The sequence below is a fragment of the Ptychodera flava genome, chromosome 5, assembly GCF_041260155.1.
Source record: "Ptychodera flava strain L36383 chromosome 5, AS_Pfla_20210202, whole genome shotgun sequence".
Classification (NCBI taxonomy): Eukaryota; Metazoa; Hemichordata; class Enteropneusta; family Ptychoderidae; genus Ptychodera; species Ptychodera flava.
Genome location: NC_091932.1, coordinates 8,750,905 through 8,760,439, shown reverse-complemented (window position 1 = coordinate 8,760,439; position 9,535 = coordinate 8,750,905). Strand labels below are relative to the sequence as shown.

General features: G+C 38.2%; 1 long non-coding RNA gene across 1 annotated transcript; it reads left to right on the top strand.

The window, feature by feature from the left end:
• Nucleotides 1-7,126: 7,126 nt before the first annotated feature.
• LOC139132464 (uncharacterized) lies at nt 7,127-8,284 on the top strand. Its single transcript, XR_011552309.1, has 3 exons — nt 7,127-7,285; nt 7,539-7,715; nt 8,119-8,284. It is a non-coding gene; the product is annotated as an uncharacterized lncRNA (long non-coding RNA).
• Nucleotides 8,285-9,535: the final 1,251 nt, after the last annotated feature.

Below are 9,535 nucleotides of genomic sequence, written 5' to 3'. Positions count from 1 at the left end.
GACTAGCCTGATTTCTGAATCAGATTCTAGCGTTCCTTCGAAATGAATGCCCGTACACAAAAGCACAGCATAGCAAACATAGTCTAATAAGTACAGAATCATTATAACAGTCGTATATACATCTTATTATTTTCAGAAGAATTCTAATGATGACTCTCAGGCATGTTCAGCGCAGGGTGTTGTACAACCTTGTCCAGCAACGTCAGTGACGAACGATTGTTGTGGCTCTGCACCATCTGTCCTGGTTAATAACTGCACGGAAAAGACCAACTCTACCTCGATTGATTTGGTTCGCCAAGATACCAAGGTGAGTGATAGAAATCTGAAAGTAGCACAGAATCAACCCTCATTACATAAGTCAGCAACTTTAGGAGATAGCGTCATATCAATTTTCAACATTATTTACATTTTCTCGCAAAGACTGGCCTTACGTCAAAATGGGACTCAAGTCAGCGTACCTTCGAAAGTTGAAATGGTTCACCCACAAACAAACGCAGAGTATTGTAAACAGAGAGTACCGAGTAAAGAATTATTACAATTATTGTTATTATTAAAAGTGTCATCAATCCATCTTATTATTTTCAGAAGAATTCTGATGACGACTCTCAGATGTGTTCAGCGCAGGGTGCTGTAGGCCTACAACATTGTCCAGCAACGTCAACTTCTGTGACTGATTGTTCTGGCGCTGTATCACCTGTTCCAGTTGATGACTGCACGGCAAAGGACGATTCTACCTTAGTTCTGAAAGTTGATTTGGTTCGCCAAGATACCAAGGTGAGTGATAGAAAGGTGAAAGTAGCACAGAATCAACCCTCATTACATAAGTCAGCAACTTTAGGAGATAGCGACAATATCAATTTTCAACATTATTTACATTTTATCGCAAAGACAGGCCTTACGTCAAAATGGGACTCAAGTCAGCGTACCTTCGAAAGCTGAAATGGTTAACCCACAAACAAACGCACAGTATAGTAAACTGAATGTATTATAAGTGTCATGAATACATCTTATTATTTTCAGAAGAATTCTGATGATGTATCTCAGGTGCATTCAGCTCAAGGCGTTGTACATCCTTGTCCGGCAAGACCCTCTTCGGTGAGAACTGATTGTTGTGGCGCTTTGTCACCTGGCCCGGCTAATGAATGCACGGTAAAGACCGACCATATCTTGGTTTCGAAAGTTGATTTGGTTCGACAAGATTCCAAGGTGAGTGATAGAAATACGGATGTAGAACAGAATCAACCCTCGTTAAATAAACAAGCAACCTTAGTAGATAGTGAAATGTCAATTATGAACATTATTTACATTTTCTCACAAGGACTGGCCTAATTTTAAAATGGGACTCAAGCGTACCTTCGAAAGTAGAAATGGTTCGCCAACAAACAAACGCAAAGTGCAGTAAATAGAATGTACCGAGTAAAGAATCATTACAATTATTATTACTAAAACTTTCATCGATACATCTTATTATTTTTAGAAAAATTGTGATGATGAATCTAAGGTGAGCTCAGCGCATGTTGATGTGCTACCTTGTCCGGCAATTTCTTCGTCTGTGAGAACTGATTGTTGTGGCGCTGCATCACCTGCCCTGGTTAATGACTGCACGGAAAAGACCGATTCTACCTTGTTTCAGAAAATTGCTTTGGTTAGACAAGATACCAAGGTGAGTGATAGAAAGGCGAATGTTGCACAGAATCAACCCTCGTTGAAAAAGCTAGCAACCTTATTAACAATGTCAATTATCAACATTATTTACTTTTTCTCCCAAGGATGGAACAGATGAAATCATGCTCGTAGAGTTCCGTAATGTAATCTTTTCCGTCTTTGCTCAGTACTATCAGTTATCAATTATCTTTGGTATGAGAATATCATGTCATTCAGTCAGTCTGTTTTCTTTATATGCACTATTTCATATTGAACATCGCCCTAAAACTGAAATATGATTATCTATCAGTTTGCATAGCAAAGAACAAATTTATGAATCCCACGGATTGGTCATATTTCAGATAAATAAAGGTCTTCAGTTTGTGGGTTTTTTTGCTATTGAATGTAGAATTTGTGTTCATAAATATAACAGAAAATTTTCTTTCGTCCCTATTTTATGACATTTTGTTAGAACGGGAATCAATTTTCAGAACGGAGCATTACCTCCTAGTGGGGAATTTTGTAAGAACAGATAATTTTTGTCGGAACGGAGAAGTTTTGTCAGAACGGAGGATTATCTCCTAGTAGAGACATTTTTGTCGAACGGCGAAATTTTTATCAGAATCGAGAATTATCATTTTCGTTGACGGTAGAAAAAAAAGTGTGCCAAGTAAAGAATCATTATTGTTATTAAAAGTGTCGTTAATACATCTTATTATTTTCAGAAGAATTCTGATAATGACTCTAAGGTGCCATCAGCGCAGGTTGATGTACAACCTTGTCCGGCAATTTCCTCGTCTGTGAGGACTGATTGTCGTGCCGCTGCATCACCTGACCCGGCTAATGACTGCACGGCGAAGACCAACTCTACCTTGGTTGATTTGGTTCACCAAGATACCAAGGTGAGTGATAGAAAGGCAATGTAGTATAGTGTCAACCCTCGTTGAAAAAGCCTGCAACCTCAAGAGAAAGTGATCATTTCAATTTTCAACAACTGTTTTACATTTATGAATTATTTACTTTGTGTCTTAAGGATGGAAAAGAAGAAATCATGCTCCATTAGAATTTCATACTGTGCTTTTTCCCGCCTTTGCTTAGTACTGTCAGTTATCAATTATCTTTGGTATGAGAGTATCATTTCATTCTGATTTCTTTTTATTCCTGATTTCATGCTGCATATCGCCTTCAAACTGATACATGATTTCAAGTATAATCAGTTTGCATAGCAAGGCTTTTACTCGTACAGAATAATTTTTAATCCAACGGATTAGGGAGATTTAATCTGATGAAAATATATCCAGTGCAATGCTTTGCCATTGAATGTAGAATTTGTGTGCGTAAATATTCCTAGGCAGATAAGTCTAATTAAGGTACTTTTTCAATTGACTTTATACACTCTCCTTCTATCAGCAGATAGAGGAATCTTGCTTTTTTTTAATTTGAATGACAATATCTTTAATTAGAAACAGTTACAATATAATATACAGAATATACTTGGATTTTCCTTCAAAATCTTGTCAACCTTAATATTTGAGGATTGTTTTGGAAAATCGAACATAAGGTTCATCGATTAGATATTTATGTGTGAATATATATGGTGAATAATATTTCCAGTACTGTAGTAAAGATGAATATTCAGTTTGATTAATGAATCACCTTTTTCCTATTATGCCGTCTTTACGTAAAATGCTGGCTCAAGTTTTGTTTTTGTTTTGTTTGGGTTTTATTTTGCTTTTGGGGTTGAAGTTCATTGTAGTAGCCGATTGTATCATGGATACAGTGGAATCTGTATGTGTCGTTTCTATTAAAATAGTTACTATTGTTTCCGATATATCTATCCATGTTTTCGCATAGCTACATAATATATTTACTTATGTTTGCAGTGATTTCCGAGGCTGTGTATCATCGGATATCGATTCATTAACTCCCCCTACATTTGTCATAATTTCAAAATCGGACTCTACCCTACTAACCAAAGTTGGAATGGTTCGCCAACAAACATAAAAAGGACGAGACAGAAAACTGAATGTATTTTGTACAAAAAAATTGTTAAGCCACCTTTAATACCAATATTTTGTAGCATACACCTCAAATAGGTTAAAGCTGTTAATTCTCCCTCCGCAAATCTAAGGGCTGATTTACAAAATTACCACTTCCTCAAAACTTCTATATTTGTACTATATAGTTAACTTTGTACTACTGTATAGGCAAAATGCAACGCTTCCTCCACACCACTTGTTACTCACGTCAGTTGCATAACAAACCTGTGTTACTTGAGGACAAGTTCTTTAATCCAAGTGACATTGCTAGATTTTGAATATAAGATAAGATATTAGTATACACCTGTCATAATGTAAAGAATAATTCATAATTAGTTAGTCATAAAGTCAGAGGGCAAAACGACAAAATCTGCTGAAATACTCCAGCGATATCTTTTGATCATATTTTTCTGATATACCCATCACTGTCATTAATAAATGTTATTAGGTTCAGAGGAATGATAGTGATGGTATTCAGGTAAATTCGACCAAGCCTGATGTACAGTCCCTTCAAGCAACTTCCTCATCCTCGACGATTGGTTGTGGTGGCGCTGTGTTGCCGGTCTTGGCAAAGAAGAACTGTACCTGGTCCTCCACTGGTGATATTATTCACCGAGATACAAAGGTATGAGACAGAAAAGATAGGGTACCAAGTACAGAATAAAAATGTACCTGTCATAATTTCAGTGTGTTTTGAAATATTCACTTTAGTCACAAGTCCTTCAAGTTGAAACTATGAAATGTCCAGAGATACAAGGACAATATGGTTTGCGTTTAGTGCTTAGGTATATGGAGCATATACTTTCTTCATATAGGGGCATTTATGATTTCCATAAATGTATGTTATCATTTTCAGGGGAATGCTGATAATATTCTTACAGTGAAGGTCGACGTTCAACCTCGTCTAGCAACCTCTTTGTCGTTGACGACGGATTGTGGTGGCGCTGTCCTGGATAATGACGTCATGGCGGTGGCCTGTACATTGGCATGCAAAGGTGACACGGTTTTCAAAGATAAAATGGTAAGTAATACAAAGGCCAATGTACGCAGTACAAGTACTTCATACGTGTTGAAAAAGACGACAGCACTGGTCAAACGCGACCGATACATTTTTTCTGTAGTAACTGTTGTAAACAATACAATTGTGGGAACGGAATACACGGCATGAATCTCCTACTAATGCAGCTGCTGGATCCCATACTTAGTATTAGTTTGCAGAGGTTTAACAGACTTATGGTTGCCTTTGAATGTTAAAACCATTGTGCATAGATTTGCCTCAGTAGCAAAGTCTAATGAGGGCACTTGCCTTAAAAATTGACAAAAGTTTGTATATGTATTGAGACATTACCTTCTCTAATGAGCCACTTACAGATTTTGCTTTGCCGAAATCTTCTGAACCTCAATATTCAGTATTCTAAGAACATGTATAATATCTTAAGTTTCATCAACTCTCCCGACACCTGCCGTAACTTTCAAATTAGACTCTATCATACCTTCAAAAGTTGAAATGGTTCGTCAACGAACAAAGGTGCTGAAGAGAAAGGCAAGTGTGCCTTAAACACAGGCATTATCGTTAAGTAACTTTCAATATCCAGTATTTTGTCGTGTACACCTCCAACAACGTAATTTAATTTAATTCAATTCAATTCAATTACTTTATTATCCACAATAAATGTAGAAATTTGCCTTCAGGCTCATCATATACAAATTAAAATAGTACAACTAGCAAGAGCATTCTATAAAAAGGGACGCTATTACACATTGAAATGCTTAAAAACACACACATGGTAGCGACATAGATTCAAAAATTGAAACACAGACGGAAACAACAAAGGACCAACTGGAGGTTTAAAACAACTACATCGAGTTTGAGTTTAAAATTGAAACTGCTGATGGAAGAAATGACTTTTTGAAGAGGTTTTTCTTTGCACGAGGAACCCGAAAACGTCTCCCTGACGGGAGCTTCTGGAAGTAACCATGAAGAGGGTGATCAGAATCATTGACAATGTTCTGCGCTTTGCTTTTCACTGCCAGCTGGTAAAGGTTTACAAGGGAATTTGGACGACAGCCAATAATTTTTTCTGCCATCCTCACAATACGAGAAAGCTTACTTCTGTTTCTGACAGTCAAATTACCATACCACAAAATGATATTATAGGTTTAAAACACTCTCAATGAGGGATATATGCTCAATGATAGCATATTATATTACCATGCCCTGCCCGTCGCATTTGATTGGTCGAGCTAAACCACGTGGACTGACCACAAATACACAGTAATGGTTTGTTTACATGCCCGTGAATATGAATAATAAGATTAACAACTCAAAGTATCGTAACTTTACAGCTCAAACGTAAATCATAATCAATCACAAATAAAATGGAGCACTTGTAGGTCAAGTTGAGATACTTTTTTCTGAAAACATCTCCGGATTTGCCAATTTTTTATAGCACGCGTGACAGTGCGTCGCGTATTGCTCAGTATCCGGGGCCCAGTTGTCGTTCGCTCCGGAAATTTTCGCAAATTTTGACGGTTTTCTTGGGTTCGCTGATAATATAATGGAAATAACAGACTCCGCTCTGACCATTAACGTTTATTTGTGGGCGCGGGCTCGAGGAAAGCCATATAAACGGGCTCGGCAAGCCTCGCCCGTTAATTTTTGGCTTTCCTCTCGCCTTGCCCACAAATAAACGTTAATGGTCAGCGCGTCGCCTGTTATTTCCATATTAGAAACATTAGGATAGTTATCGCGTTATAGGTGCAGACGATAAAGTAACGGTATACAGAAACAATATATTGTTTCACTTTGGTCTGCTTTTATACGCAATTTTTTTGAGGAGACATATGTAAATTTCTCACTGTCAAAAATATATGTTCTTACTTTCAGAGGAATGCCGATATGGATAATCGCGTACTTTCTGCAAAGCCTGGCGAACCACCTTGCCCGGCATCTTCATCTTTGTCGACAACTGATTATTCTGGCAATGCGTCACCAGTTGTGGCGACTGATTTTACGGCAAAGATTAACTCTACCCTGGCTTCCGGAATAGATAGGGATTGCCAAGTGTCAAAGGTTAGAGATGGTAAACCTAATATAGATGGCACAGATGCCAAACACCCGTGGGAAAAGCCACGGACCAAGGTCGATCGTTAAAAAAATTGAATGTTGAACAATTGAACAGCTATTGCAAATTACAACTTTTGTCGGGAGGTTTTGCTGTTGAGTATGAAGCTTTAATTTTTCGAAACTTTTTTATAGATTTGCAAATGTTTAATGCGTCGTATTGTTTATATATATATATATATATATAGAGAGAGAGAGAGAGAGAGAGAGAGAGAGAGAGAGAGAGAGAGAGAGAGAGAGAGAATAGGTTGTAAGTGTCCGATGTATTTTGAGCGTTACCCATTTTCTTTCTGATAAATGATATTATGTTCAGAGGGAAGGCAACGACGATATTCAGGTACGTTCGGCCAACCCTGATGTTCAACCCGTGACTAGTGATTGTGGTTGCGCCTCATCGCCCGTCTTGGCCATTGACAATACGGCAAGGAAGGACTGTGCCTGGACTAACATTATTGATGTATTTCGCCAAGATCCAAAGGTGCGGAACATAAAGTTTTATCTACCCAGTAAAGAATCAAAATCTACCTCTGATTTCAATACCTTTTCATGTATTGACTTTCCTTAACCCTTTATTAGTCAAAAACTTCAGATTGTTACTGAACCCAAGTGCAAAATCATGAAATCTCCTGTAATTCAGTAATCTGGTTTTCTTCTGGTGCCTAGGTGTACAGACTCACTTTTTTCAGATACACGTGTTTATGATTGTCATAAATAGCTGTTTTTATTTTTAGGGGTTCGCTGATAAAGTTCGTTCAGCGTTTGTCGACGTGAAGCCTCGTCCAGCAACTTGCTTGTTGTTGACGGAGGACTGTAGTAGCCCCGCGTCATCTGTCCCGGGTACTGGCTTTCCGGCAAAAACAACCCGTACCTTGGCTTTCAAAGGAGATGTGGTTCAACAAGTCGGAAAGGTGAGAGATGGAAAACATAAAATAGTTAGCACAAATACTCAATAACTGACTGTGGTGGCGCTGTGGCGCCGTCTTGGCTACTTGCTGAACGGCAAAGAAGGACAGAACATAGGCTTTCGTTGGTGATTTGATTCGCTGAAATACAAATGGGCGGAAAAGGTTCAATATACCAAGAACAGAATCAAAATATACCTGTTATTCCGATATTTTTTGAAGTATCGGTTTCTCATAAGCTGAGATTAGTCAAACATATTGGATAGATATCAAGTCGTAGTGCAAAACCTTGAAATCGACAGTAATATAGAGAAAATCTGGTTTGCGTCTTATTTGCCAACGTGTAGAGCCACATTTTTTTAGAGTCATGTTTTTGTGATTGTCATTTATGGTGTTGTCTTATTTTCAGGGTTTTGCTGATGAAGTTATTCCGGCGAAGAAGGACGTTAAGCTTAGTCCAGCAACTTGCTTGTCGGTGATGGCTTGTAATGGCCCTACGTCACGTGACGCGGTCTCTGCCTTCCAAACAAACACAAACTGTAACTTGGCTTCCAAAAGTAATATGGTTCACCAAGTCGGAAAGGTGAGAGATAGAAATCCTAATATAGAAAGCACAGATACGCCATTAACTGTTTAAAAGTCACCACCATGGTCTATTGTGACCAAATTTGAATATTCAACTATTGTGTCAAATGTAAATATATAATTTACTTTTATCTGGAGGATGGCTGTAGGGTTTTAAACTCTATGTTTTCGATGCTGCCTTCTATATAGGTCTGCAAACGTTTCGTACTTTTTATCGATTCTCGTTGCTTGTCCATATCTTTTTATTGTACAATTGCATACTGTTTTCTTAGTCCCATAATAAAACTCTTGTTTCTGGAGGACACAGTTTTCATTTCAAATGATATAGCTAGTTTTTGAATGTAAGAGTACGCATTTGCTATAACATTTAAGATAATTCACAAAAGGTCGTCATAATTATGTGAAAGGAGGAAACAGCAAAATCTGCAGTAATACAGCAACATTATATTTTGTTCCTAGTGCCTGCGTGTATTGTTACATTGTTTTTCCGACATACCTATTTATCACTGTGATAAATCGTGTTTTTATGTTCAGAGGAAAGGTAACGACGATAATCAGGTGAGTGCGGCCAAACCCGGTGTACAACCCTGTCGAACAGCCAAGTCCTTGACTACTGATTATGGTGGCGCTGCGTCGCCCTTGGCTACTGACTTTTGGGCAAAGGAGGACTGTACATTGGCTGCTACTGGTGATATACATCCCCGAGATGCAAAGGTGCGAGACAGAAAGCTTGGTTTACCAAGTACAGAATCAAAATCTACTTTTAATTTTAATATGTTTTGAAATATCAACTTTCATAAGCTGATATAATTAACAAAGTTTGGATTATCACGTCCTCGGGCAAACCACGAACTTTGCCAGTAATACAGAGATAATCTCGTTTGCTTCAAGTGCCTATGTGCACAGTCGCACTTATTAAGATACGATATATGATTTCCATACATATATTTTCTTATCAGGGTAATGCTGATGAAGTTCTGTCAGCGATGGTCCACGTTCAACCTCGTCCGGCAACCTTCTTGTCGACGTTGACGGAGGATTGTAGTGGCCCTGCATCACCTGTCCCAGTTACTGACCTCCCGTCAAAAACAAAATCATCCTTGGCTTCCAAAGGTGACACGGTTTTTAAAGATACAAAGGCGAGTACAAATCAATACCCAATATCTGTTAAAAAAGCCACCAAGCTCGGCGAAACTTGTAGTAAACTGTTGTAAACGACAAGGTCATGAGAACGGAACGTA